The sequence below is a fragment of the Lynx rufus genome, unplaced genomic scaffold, assembly GCF_022079265.1.
Source record: "Lynx rufus isolate CCGP_SWC_20201006 ecotype Redwood Valley unplaced genomic scaffold, mLynRuf1.p SCAF_11, whole genome shotgun sequence".
Classification (NCBI taxonomy): Eukaryota; Metazoa; Chordata; class Mammalia; order Carnivora; family Felidae; genus Lynx; species Lynx rufus.
In genome coordinates, this window is record NW_025814825.1 from 29,662,050 (window position 1) to 29,673,374 (window position 11,325).

Consider the following 11,325-nt stretch of genomic DNA (forward strand, 5'->3'; position numbering starts at 1 on the left):
CCAGAAGGAGGCAGGCTCCGAGAGAGAGGGCAGATGTAGGGACACTGCCTCACATTCTCCGGAAGCCGATGTACTCCGCTCAGTAGCCCATGACCAGCCAGGGGCAGCAGGGGGCACTGGAAAGAAGGGGCCTTAAAGGGCCCCCCTCCCAACCCCCCAGCACCTGTCAGCCAGCAAATGGCGGAGCTTGGCCACGGAGGAAGCTGCAGTGCCTGCTGGTACCAGCTGCCTCCGAGAGGACGTCTGGTCGCACACGGGCTGCCCCTCAGCGACACATTTTTGCTGAGAAAGCCAGTTGTTGGGATGCAGAAAGGAGACAGCGACTCAGCAGCTGCTGCCCCCCGCCCTTCCACACTGCTGTCCTTACCCTCCCCTCCATATCCATGGCTGTCCACCCCCCTCCCTCTGCCGCCATCTGCCCGCTGGCTCAGCCACAGCCCTCCTTGCCTCAGCACGGTAGCTGGGAAGGAGGTCCCAGGAGGACACGGTGCGCACTCCAGATGGTGGTGATGGTGGCTGAGGGAGGGCAGGAGAGGTGGCCGCAGAGACAGCAGCCACTCCACTCACTGCCTTCTCCTGGGCTGACCCCAGCTCGCCTTTACGGCATCCTCCCGCCTCCTGGGCTCCCACCAACAGGTCTCCCTGAGCCCATTCTGGCACCCGGGTCTCCCTGACACCATCGCCCTTCCTCTGAAGAGCCCGGCCCTCTGTCCACACGTAGGCTGGCCTTCCTCACGGCTTCTCACCCGAGCGCACAGGCAGTGCTCACCCAGCCCCCTGTGGCAGGATTTTGGGCTTCTGCTCTTGCTCTCGAGGCACGGCAGCTCGAGGCAAGAAAGCCATTTCCGACCCTCCTGCTCGCTCTCTCACACACACTTGGCCGTGTGGGACCCTTCCTTGCCTATGGAAGAGGGTGTCTATGGAAGCAGGAATCCCCTCAGCCATGCTTTTTGGGCCAGACAGGTGCTCAGAATGACCAACAGCCTGAGTGTCTGGGGTCAGAGGTGCGGGGGGGGGGGGGGGCAAGCCCTCCAAGGGTTCAGTGCCAGCTGCTGTTGGGCCACACCGGGTGCCCTCTGTGGCTTCCCCCACCCCTGCTATCTACTGCACCAGGCCTGTGTGCCAAGGGCAGTTGCTGGAGGTGGTTTCTTGTGACACATAGTGGGGCTCAGAATCTTCTGGGCCATAGAGCCCTTTGGAATCTCTTGAAATAACACACACTCCCCAGAAAAATGCACATGTGTGCATGAGTGTGCAAGTGTGTGCACCAAATTTGCATACTACCGCAGGGGCCTTGGGAAGTCCCTATTCATGTGCCCCTGGATTCCCAGAGCCCAGGTTAAGAACTCTGCTGAAACGTGTCACAGCGAGAGGGAGGAGGCAAAGGGGCATCCCAGAGAGAAGTCTGGGTGTGGGTTTCGCTGCAGCGTCAATGTGGCATGTGACATCACCACGTTGTGCCAGCCCTTGGGCCTCAGTTTAACCAGGATTGTACCGGCAGCTGATCTAGAGCATCTTCAGGGCTCTTCCCAGCTCTGCAGCTATGGGGCTGCATGGCATCCCTGCTCCCATCCCCCAAAGTCAGGCAGGGCAAGGGGAAGGGGTTCCAAATCTCTCCCTCAGCAGTGCCTCCTGGGGAAGGAGGTCAGACAGCCAGAAAAGAAAACTGAGCAAACTATAAGTTCCCCTTTCACTAGAGCAGAAGCTCTGGGAAATGTAGCTGCTTTCTATTTGGTTTTAATTTACTTGAAAACAATTCCAAAACACTTCCTTCACTGTACTCTGTGACCAGATAACAACCCAACCTTTACAAGGATCTGAGTTTCAAGCTCTGCTCTGTGATTCTTCAGCTGTGTGACCTTAGGCCAAGTCCCGTTCCCTCTCTCAGCCTCAGGTCCCTCATTAGTTGAATCACTGACTGCTATAAGATGGGCCTCACAGCAGGCTCACCCATAATAAACTGAAGCTCTCATGATAGGGCATAACGGGGTGTGCTCTGGAGATGGGGACAAGGGACTCAAAGAGGGTGGCAGTTCTCCCCTGGAGTGGCTGTGAGCAAGGACATATGGCTGAGTTTGCTCTCAAAACCAGGGCCCAGGTCCCCAGAGGCCCAGTCCAGAGTGCCTTCCGGTAGACCTCCTGGTCTCCCCGTGAGGCTTCGCACTTACAGGATCTGAACTGAGACATGCTGAGTTCTGTTCATGTCCTTTGTTCTCTGTCATTGTCCAGGTGACCTTGACCCAGGGGGACCCTGGACCTTCACTCTGTTCTCGACCTCCAGGCCGCCCACCGGAGTCTCAGGGTGGAAATATGGCCTCCCTTCCCACTTTCACAGGGCTGTTTAATCAGTAGCGTCAACCTCATTTTCGCTGTCAAGTCGAACCACCAGCACTACCCACACAGAGAATGATGACAAGAACTGCTGAAAATACACTTCACCAATGACAGAGAGCTGAACCACACCCCATTACAACTTCCAGCCAGAAATGTTTCGACTTAAGTTTAATGCGGTTCATCTTCTCTGCTCACCCTTCCCCTTCTCTCCCCCCCCCCCCCGCCCCTTTCTCTCCTCTCCCTCAGTCTCTCCTTCCTCCCTTCCTCCCTTTCACACCTCTCACCCTGGTGGTAGCAGCTCAGGGATTATACTGGAGAGCAGGAGGCAAGCAGACCTGCATTAACCTGTCAGTTCTACCAATTCACTGCGGGTATCTTTTTTTTAAATCATGGCTACTGGCAACAAATCTTGACTGTACCCTGAGCAGTTAAACTATAGAGAAGCTAGGAAGGGTTTCTTCTGCCAGTGCAAGTGTGAGGCTTTGGAGTCTAACCTGCCTGGGTTCAAATTCCAGAATCCTAGCCCCACTTGCTGGGACTTTATTTAATTTGCTTATGAAGTGAGTTTACTAAAGCTTTCCTTGCAGTGTTTTAAGAAAGCACTGACCAGCACTAACCCTGCACTGATCCTGGTGTGGGAGGAGGCTCTCCCTCCCACAGGGCTGTGCCCCATTGTAAAAACACTGAAGCATCTCTTGGGGATTAGAAGTGCCTGATTGAGTGTCAGGAGCTGGGGCGGGGAGGGGTGGGGGGTGGGGGTTGGAATAGGATGGTGGGCAGGGTGAGCTCTGAAGTCAGCTGCTGAAATGAATGAGACCTGGCCCAACAAAGTCTGAGTTCAAATTCTGTCTCAACCACTGACTCATCTGGGTGAAACTGGACAGTTCCATAACTCTCTATGCCTCAGTTTTCTCATCTGAAAATGGGGAAAATGAAAGTATCAGGGCTGTGAGAAGTAGGTGCCGTATTGTGCTAATGACCTTTGCACAGGTCTGGGAACAAGGCAAATCCTCTGTAAATGGCGTGGTGAAGCAAGCCCCTCCTTCTGCTATTATCTCGGCGCCGGTTTTCCATCTGTGAAATCCGAGAGTTGTGCCAGAGCCTCTTGGAGCCTCTCCCCACAACTAAGATCAATGCTTCTAGGATATTGCCTAAGATAAGAGGCAAACTGGGCAAAGGTGTAGCCTGCGGCCGCTCTCACCCATCGTGCTCAGGTTTGAGCCCCTGAAGTGCCTTCCCTCTGGAGAAGGTGCCTGGCGCAGTGCCCACTCTCAGCAATGGCCGGGGCTGCGCCAGGCTGGCAGGGGGAGGGAACTCTGCACGCGGCAGCCAAGGGGCACCGGTGCCCAGGCTCCAGAGCCCATGGTTGGGGGCGGTCTTGGGCTCGGGGACGGGGGTGACGGTGCTCCGTGGATGCCCCCAAACTCTCCTGCCTCTGCATCACTCACCGTCCGCTCATCGCGCCGTCCAGAAGCCGCTGCCCGTGCTGTGCCCTCGCCGGCACTCGAGCTGTGTAGGCAGCGCTTACTGCCCCAGTTCCCTGGGGCTTAGAGCGTAGGGCCCGCCCCTCCCCGCCCCTCCCCGCCTCTCGCCCGGCGCCGGCCAATGGCCCGCTCCATGTGTACCTCTGCGCCCCGCCCATCCCCGCCTCTCCCCGCCTCTCGCCTCGCGCAGGCCAATGGCGCCGCCGCGTCCGTCCCGCCCCGCCCCGGGCACACAGGGGAGGTGGGCTTCGGGCGGTGCCCGAGAGGCAGCGAAGAAGGTTCGGGGACTCGGGCCGGAGAGGTGGCCCCGCGTCGCGACGAGGGCGCCCGGAGACGCTTGGAGGGAGCAGTCCCGACTCTGCCGGGAGGGTCCGGTGCGTGGGCGGAGTCTGGGACCCTTGGGTGATCAGGACCCTTGGGTTTCCAACAAAGGCCACTTCGTGGGTACCAAAATTACTAGTGTGCACTGGGGAGGATGTTATCAGTTAAAGCCAGGCCGTTGTCATCTTTTTTGCTCAAGGGGCACCTGTGTGTGGTCCTACTGTTTGGTGTGGCCTCTTAGAACTCATTCTGAGTTTAAGAAATGCGATCCGATGGTAAAGAGGAGGTAAACTTCTTGGGGTCCCTGGGTGGCTCAGCCAATTAATCGTCCACTCTTGATTTCCGCTCAGGTCTTGTTCTCATGGCTCCTGTGATGGAGGCCTGCGTTGGGCTCTGTGCTGACGGTGGGGAGCCTGCTTGGGATTCTCTGTCTTTTTTTTGCCACTCCCCTGCTGGTGTGTGCCTGTGTGCTCTGTCTCTCTGTCTCTCTCTCTCTCTCAAAATAAAAATAAACTTAAAAAAAAAAAAAGGATAAACTTCTCTCCCAATCACCGCCTACCGGATGGGGATTTGCTTGCACAGAGGCAGAGGGGACAAAAGCACACAGGCCTTTTAGAGAACTCAGAAGCTCATTGTTTCTGGGGTATGGAGGGGGTGGGGGTGGGGTGGGGTGGGGAAGAGGCTGATGGAAACATTTGCAGTTTCTGTTTTATATCACCATCCCTAGTCCTGACCTCCAGACCTCTTCTCTTGAACTCTCAACACGAATCATTTTAGTGTCATTCAATCTGTGGTTCCTAACTTTGTAGAAACAGATGTCCATTTTAGAACCTGATACGTACCTTCTAGAAAAATGCGGGTATATTCAGCCTGGGATTTGAATTTATGGGCCCTTTGGACCCCTCTTGAGAGGGGCTGTGTTAATTATTGCTGCTGGATTTGGGGTCAAGAGATCGGCTCTGCTGTCTATTTCCTGCACGAGCTTGCCGTGTTGCAACTGCTCAGGGCCTCAATTTCCCCACTTGCAAAAATGAGGGGGCTAAAGATGACCAGAAATACTTCACCTTTGCCCTTGCATGAGTTCATGGAGAATGGCCCATCCTCTGCCAGCTTAGGGCCTGTGGTCAGGGACTTCCACTCCTGCATAGCCAAAAGTTCTGGTCATCAAAGCTAAGGCCAATAACTGCTGCTTCTGAAAAATTTTCAAAAACAGTGAGCAACAAGTGTCCATCAACTGAGGAATGGATTAAGAAGATGTGGTACACACACACACACACACACACACACCACACTACACAATGGAATACTACTTGACGATGAAAAAGGATAAAATCTTGCTATTTGCAATATCATGGATGGAACTGGAGGTTATTATGCTAAGTGAAATAGGTCAGTCAGAGAAAGACAGATACCATAGGATTTCACTGATATGGGGGATTTGAGAAATTTAACAGATGAACATAGGGTAAGGGAAGGAAAAATATAATAAAAATAGAGAGGGAAGCAAACCATAAGAGACTCTTACATACAGAGAACAAACTGAGGGTTGATGGGGGTGGGGTGGGGACGTAGGGGGATGAGCTGAATGGGTGATGAGCATTAAGGAGGGCACTTGGGATGAGCACTGGGTGTCATATGTAACAGATGAATCATTGGGTTCTACTACTGAAACCAAGACCACACAGTATGATAGCTAACTTGGAAAACAATTATGTAACAAAACAAACAGACAAAAACAGTGGGCAAAATTCAACATAGCCCTTAACCTCTGAGTATTCATCCTGTGCCCAATAGGATAAGTAAGCACAGCACCAGGGTAACATGCAATTTCCCTGGGACTTTCCAGCCCTTGAGAATGAATCATTCCCTCTTATCTGGTTGATTCTGTGTCCAGGGCCAGGACCGGTCTGGAGAGATGATTGCATTTGAGGAAGCAACCTGTTGTGTCTTGCATTCCCACCATGTGTCAGGCACTGTGCTAGTGCTATACGTTGGGGACCCCACACAATCCCCTCGACACCCCCTGGGGAATAGGTGTTTCCACCTGGATTTTACATGGAAGACAAGTGTCTGTCATCAGGGTCCTCAGTTCCTTCAGAAGGATGATCACCTTCTCCTTTCACTCAGTATTCAATGAAACTGTATTTGGTCTCCAGGTCACTTATGGTGGGTGTTGTGGCTATTGTTAGTTGCCAATCCATTATCCATTCTCTTCTTTGGAGAAAAGAGAGGAAGGAAGTAAAGGAATGGAAAAGGAAGAAAGTTGAGAGAGAGAGGGAGAGCCAGGAACTTGTTTGGAGCAGAGCTGTGCCAGTCTCTAGCGACGGATTGTGACCACTGCATTTTTCATAAGGCACTTGCACCATCCCCACGGTGGGTGATGAAATTAAGTGAGTAGATGATGTGACTCATATTTAAGACACTGGAAGAGAAAATATCAGTTTACAGCACACAACGTAAATGTAAGTTGCCTCTTACGAAACTTTTGTTTGCAGTATTTCAGTTACGTGCATTAGGCTATGATATGATATGTTTCTCACTGTGGGTTATGGTCAAAAAAGTTTGAAAGTGACTAAGTCAATCTTGACGGTCCTTTCCGTGGCTTTCCCAACTTCCTTGGAAGCTAGAAGGGCCATATGACCTACTTCTAGGCAAAGAGACAGGGAAAAGCATTCCGGGGGTGGGGGTGAAGTCAACTTTTGCTTTCCTAGTAGAAGGAACCGATACCTCTTTCACCTGCCTTTCTATCTCAGATGTGGATAGAATGTGCTATTTCTGGAGCACTGACAGCTATTTTGAGAACATGATGAAACACATCCATAGGCTAAGACTAGTGGACCATAAAGATAAAAAGAGTCTGGGCCTTATTAACATCATGGGGCTTCTGCACCTTGCCTGCACTGCCCACTCTAGACCTGTCATGGAGAAAAATAAACCTCTTTGTTTAAACTGGAGACTCCCAAGTGTTTTCTGTAAAAGGACAGATATTAAATATTTTGGGCTTTGTGGGCTAAATAGCCTGTGTTGCAACTACTTAACTCTGCTTGGTTGTGGTTCAAATAAGACTATTTACAAAAACAGGTGGCAGGTCATGTGACCCTAGGCTGTTGTTTTCTACCTCTTTTCTTAGATGATCTTGCCCCCTTTATTGCCTCTCTGACCTCATCTCCTACTTCCCCTCCTTCTCTCTGCTCTGGTCACACTCTTTTTCCTGCATAGGTCTACTCCCACCACAGGGCCTTTGCACTTGCTGTTTCCTCAGCCTGGAAGGCTCTGCCTCCACAGGTCCACAGGGTTTGTTCCTTCGCCTCCTTCAGGTCTTTACGCACAAATCACCTTCCCTTTGAGGTCTTTCCTGGTCCCCTAACCAGAATGCTCCTCACTGGCTCACATGTACTACTCTCTGGCAAGCTGTATGTTTCATTTCTTTACCATGAGCTCCTTGAGGGAGGAAGACTGATTCTGTTTTCTAAGATACTGACTCTGGAATGTGGTGGTGTTTAATCAATATCTGGCATATGATTTTTTCCCCTTTTCTGCCAGATTCAGATTAGAAAACAGATTCAAGGAAGCTCAATTGCCCATCCAAGGGGACATGGTGAGTAAAGTGAATAAAGAATCTGGGTCTGGGACACTGTGTTTGTGCCACCAAGGAGTGGGGGTAAAGCCACATCTACCCTGTTGGAAGATTGGGCCTCAGGGGAGATGAGGCCACACAGAAGTTTCTGCAAGGCTTCTTACCCTAGCACATGGCCCCAGGAAAGGGGGCCTTTGAAAGTCCATTAAGGACCAGGGCATTATCCTGTTCACCTGGGGCAGTTTCACGTTTTTTTATTTATTTTATTTTATTTTATTTTATTTTTTTATTTTTTTTTTAGTTTCACGTTTTATAGTGTTCCTGCATCAGAAAGTCTTTGGAGAAGTCATTATTTTGTGAACAGTACAAACTAACTTGTAAGATCCGTAAAAAGCCACATGGAAACAAACACAAATGGATCCAACATTTTTAGTCAAGAAAGAGCCACAAAGAACGAATTTGTGTTTGATTTTCAAGGGGGTAAGTGGACAGGAGCCCGAGTCTGATAAAACACATGTGACTTATTGCATCAGCTAAGGCAAGGAAGAGTGAGGAATTGCCTTCTTCCCTCTGGTGCTTTGAGAGGCAAGTTGTGAAAATGCCTGGGCATAATCACATGTTGTCGAGATGCAATTTAGATTTCTCTGAGTCTTGAAATATAGGTTTATGTAATTGGACATAAATGCTATTAATAATGAGGATCACTTTCAAGGCCGTTCCCTTAAAACAGTAAAGGTGAGGGGCGCCTGGGTGGTGCAGTCGGTTAAGCGTCCGACTTCAGCCAGGTCACGATCTCGTGGTCTGTGAGTTCGAGCCCCGCGTCAGGCTCTGGGCTGATGGCTCAGAGCCTGGAGCCTGTTTCCGATTCTGTGTCTCCCTCTCTCTCTGCCCCTCCCCCGTTCATGCTCTGTCTCTCTCTGTCCCAAAAATAAATAAACGTTAAAAAAAATTAAAAAAAAAAAACAAAAAACAGTAAAGGTGAGTTTGCATTAAAATTGCTAGTTAACTATCTAAGGCCTTTTAGGGATGACTTCGTAGGACTTTTTCCCCCCTTTACTCTCCCTGACATAACATTCAGAACAAGTGATTTTTAAAGGCACTTTTTCAAAGTCTTCACGATTTCGAATGTATATTCTTTAGGAAACAATTGGATGATTGCACTTGTTTGAGATCTGTAAGATCCAGTTTAAACCAAGCAACTTTTCTTTGCCTTTAATTGGCTCCATTTTATTAAACCCACCAGCAGGAAGAGGCCACTTACAGAATGCTGCTTGCACCACTTGGTCTGATGGAATCCTTGAGCAGTGAGGTCATCCGTTGCATGATCTTAACACATAGAAGGACTTGCCATCAGTTTTCAGATGATTTCTCAATCTGCATACCATCTACCCTTCCTTCCTATGTGAAATGGTTTTCATTAACTCCATTTGTTAGTATATCAATAACAACTTCAGGTTAATATATGGAACTCTTTAACCCATGCTGGAGGCAGGCTGAAAATGAGAATTTATTCTCCAAATGGACATAACTTTGCATAATGGGTGCCACATAATTGCCTTCTTACACAGACACATACATACATATACATGTACACACAGATACATGCCCTTTATATACTACTTATTGTTTGTCCGTTATGGTTATGCTTTGGAGAAACTTTGTATCCGATGTTGCAGAACTAATAAGTGCTTAGGCACAGGGTTTCCTGGGATGGAGAGAGCTTACTTTAAATTTTTAAAAAGTGTTTTTATTTTTGAGAGAGAGAGACACAGCACAAGCCATGGAGGGGCAGAGAGAGACAGACATAGAGTCCGAAGCAGGCCTCAGTCTCTGAGCTGTCAACAAAGAGCCTGACTTGAGGCTCCAACTTGTGAACTGCGAGATCACGACTTGGGCCAAAGTCAGCTGCTCTACTGACTGAGCCACCAAGGAACCCCGGAGAGAGATTGCTTTAAAAGGTGATAGCTAGGGGTGCCTGGGTTGCTCAGTTCGTCGGGCGGCCGACTTCTGCTCAGGTCATGATCTCACGGTTTGTGAGTTCGAGCCTCGCGTTGGGCTCTGTGCTGACGGCTCGGAGCCTGGAGCGTGTTTCGGATTCTGTGTCTCCCTCTCTCTCTGTTCCTCCCGCGCTCGCACTCTGTCTCTCTCTCAAAAATAAAGATTAAAAAAAATTTTTTTAAAGGGGATAGCTAAAAATTGCTGCTGAAACTTCCTTTTGGGGAAAAATATCTGCTTAGCTCAAGCCCTTTCTCTACTGGGTCTTGAGAAAAAGATGTCACCGTCCCTAGGTTGGCTCCAAAGAGGGGGCACCTGGGTGGTTCTGTCCGTTAGATGTCCAACTCTTGATCTCGGCTCAGGGCATGATCTCACAATTGTGAGATCCAGCCCTGCATTCGGTCTCTGTGCTGACAGTGTGGAGAATGCTTGGGATTCTCTCTCTCTGCCCCTCCCCTGCTTGCACACACACAAGCTCTCTCTCTCAAAATGAATAAACAAATTTTTAAAAAATCTTAAAAAAAAAAGACATATGTGAAGACAAGGGTGGCATGAACATCCATAGTCAGAGAGCATAAATCAGTCTGGTTTGTAATGAGTCAAAGGTCTTTCCCTTCACCTTCTCCTCCCTAGGTTCCTGACATTGGATATATATACATATATATGATTTTGGCTCATCCAACGGTACAGATCAGAAGATGCACTTCTTTAGAAGGCACATCTTTCGGGGCGCCTGAGTGGCTCAGTCAGTTAAGCGTCTGACTTCAGCTCAGATCATGATCTCACAGTTTGTGAGTTCGAGCCCCGCATCGGGCTCTGTGCTGACAGCTCAGAGCCTGGAGCCTGGTTCAGATTCTGTCTCCCTCTGTCTCTATCCCTCCCTGACCAGTGCTCTGTCTCTAAAAAATAAATAAATGTAAAAAAAAAATTTAGAAGGCACAGCTTTCCATTTCCTTAGGCTTTCCCTGTCTTCTTGAGCCTCCTGTAGATCTATGTGACCCCCTCATGCACCCACACTTCATACACTTTGCCACCTTCTACTTGGGCTATGCTCCTGGGGGATCTGGGGGATGCTGACAATGTGGGGCTGCCAGAAACTCAATTATTATGAGTGGACTCCGTAATGGCCATGAGTTGCTAATATCTCAGAAATAAGATGAAAATAACTATGGCAATGCAAGATGCCTGAATAAGTTGCATTTTCAATGGAACTAGAATTGTAATAAATGACTTTCTGCTGTGCAATATTTTGACTCATTTAACAAATGGCAAGACTGTTTGCTGGACATGGCATGAAACACTACAAGGGCAGGAGGATTTACAGAAGGACAGTTTCTCAAAGTATAATTTCTTAAGGATTTCCCTCTACAAAGAGTCTGGTGTTGCCTGAGAGCCAGAATTCCTATGAATAGACAGATACTGAGATTCAAGGGGGCAAGCTAATCAACGATTAGAACCTTCCCTCAAGCCAGGATGTTAAACAGCCAACGGAAGTGGAGACTTTCGACATGGAAAAGAAAGGAACCTTGAGAGAGCACAGAGCATTTGCCCAGACAAGGGCCATTTGTCCAGTTCCTGGGCTTTGTATTTCAAAGCAGATCATCCTCAGGGCAC

The 11,325-nt window shown here is 49.4% G+C and overlaps 1 protein-coding gene across 1 annotated transcript in view; it reads right to left on the bottom strand.

Moving 5' to 3' along the window:
* Positions 1 to 3,857, bottom strand: part of RASSF4 (Ras association domain family member 4) — a 33,133-nt gene extending 29,276 nt beyond the window's left edge. The window contains exon 1 of the mRNA XM_047073119.1: positions 3,783 to 3,857. The gene's annotated coding sequence lies outside the window, so the exon portion shown is untranslated. The remainder of the gene's footprint in view (positions 1 to 3,782) is intronic.
* Positions 3,858 to 11,325: the final 7,468 nt, after the last annotated feature.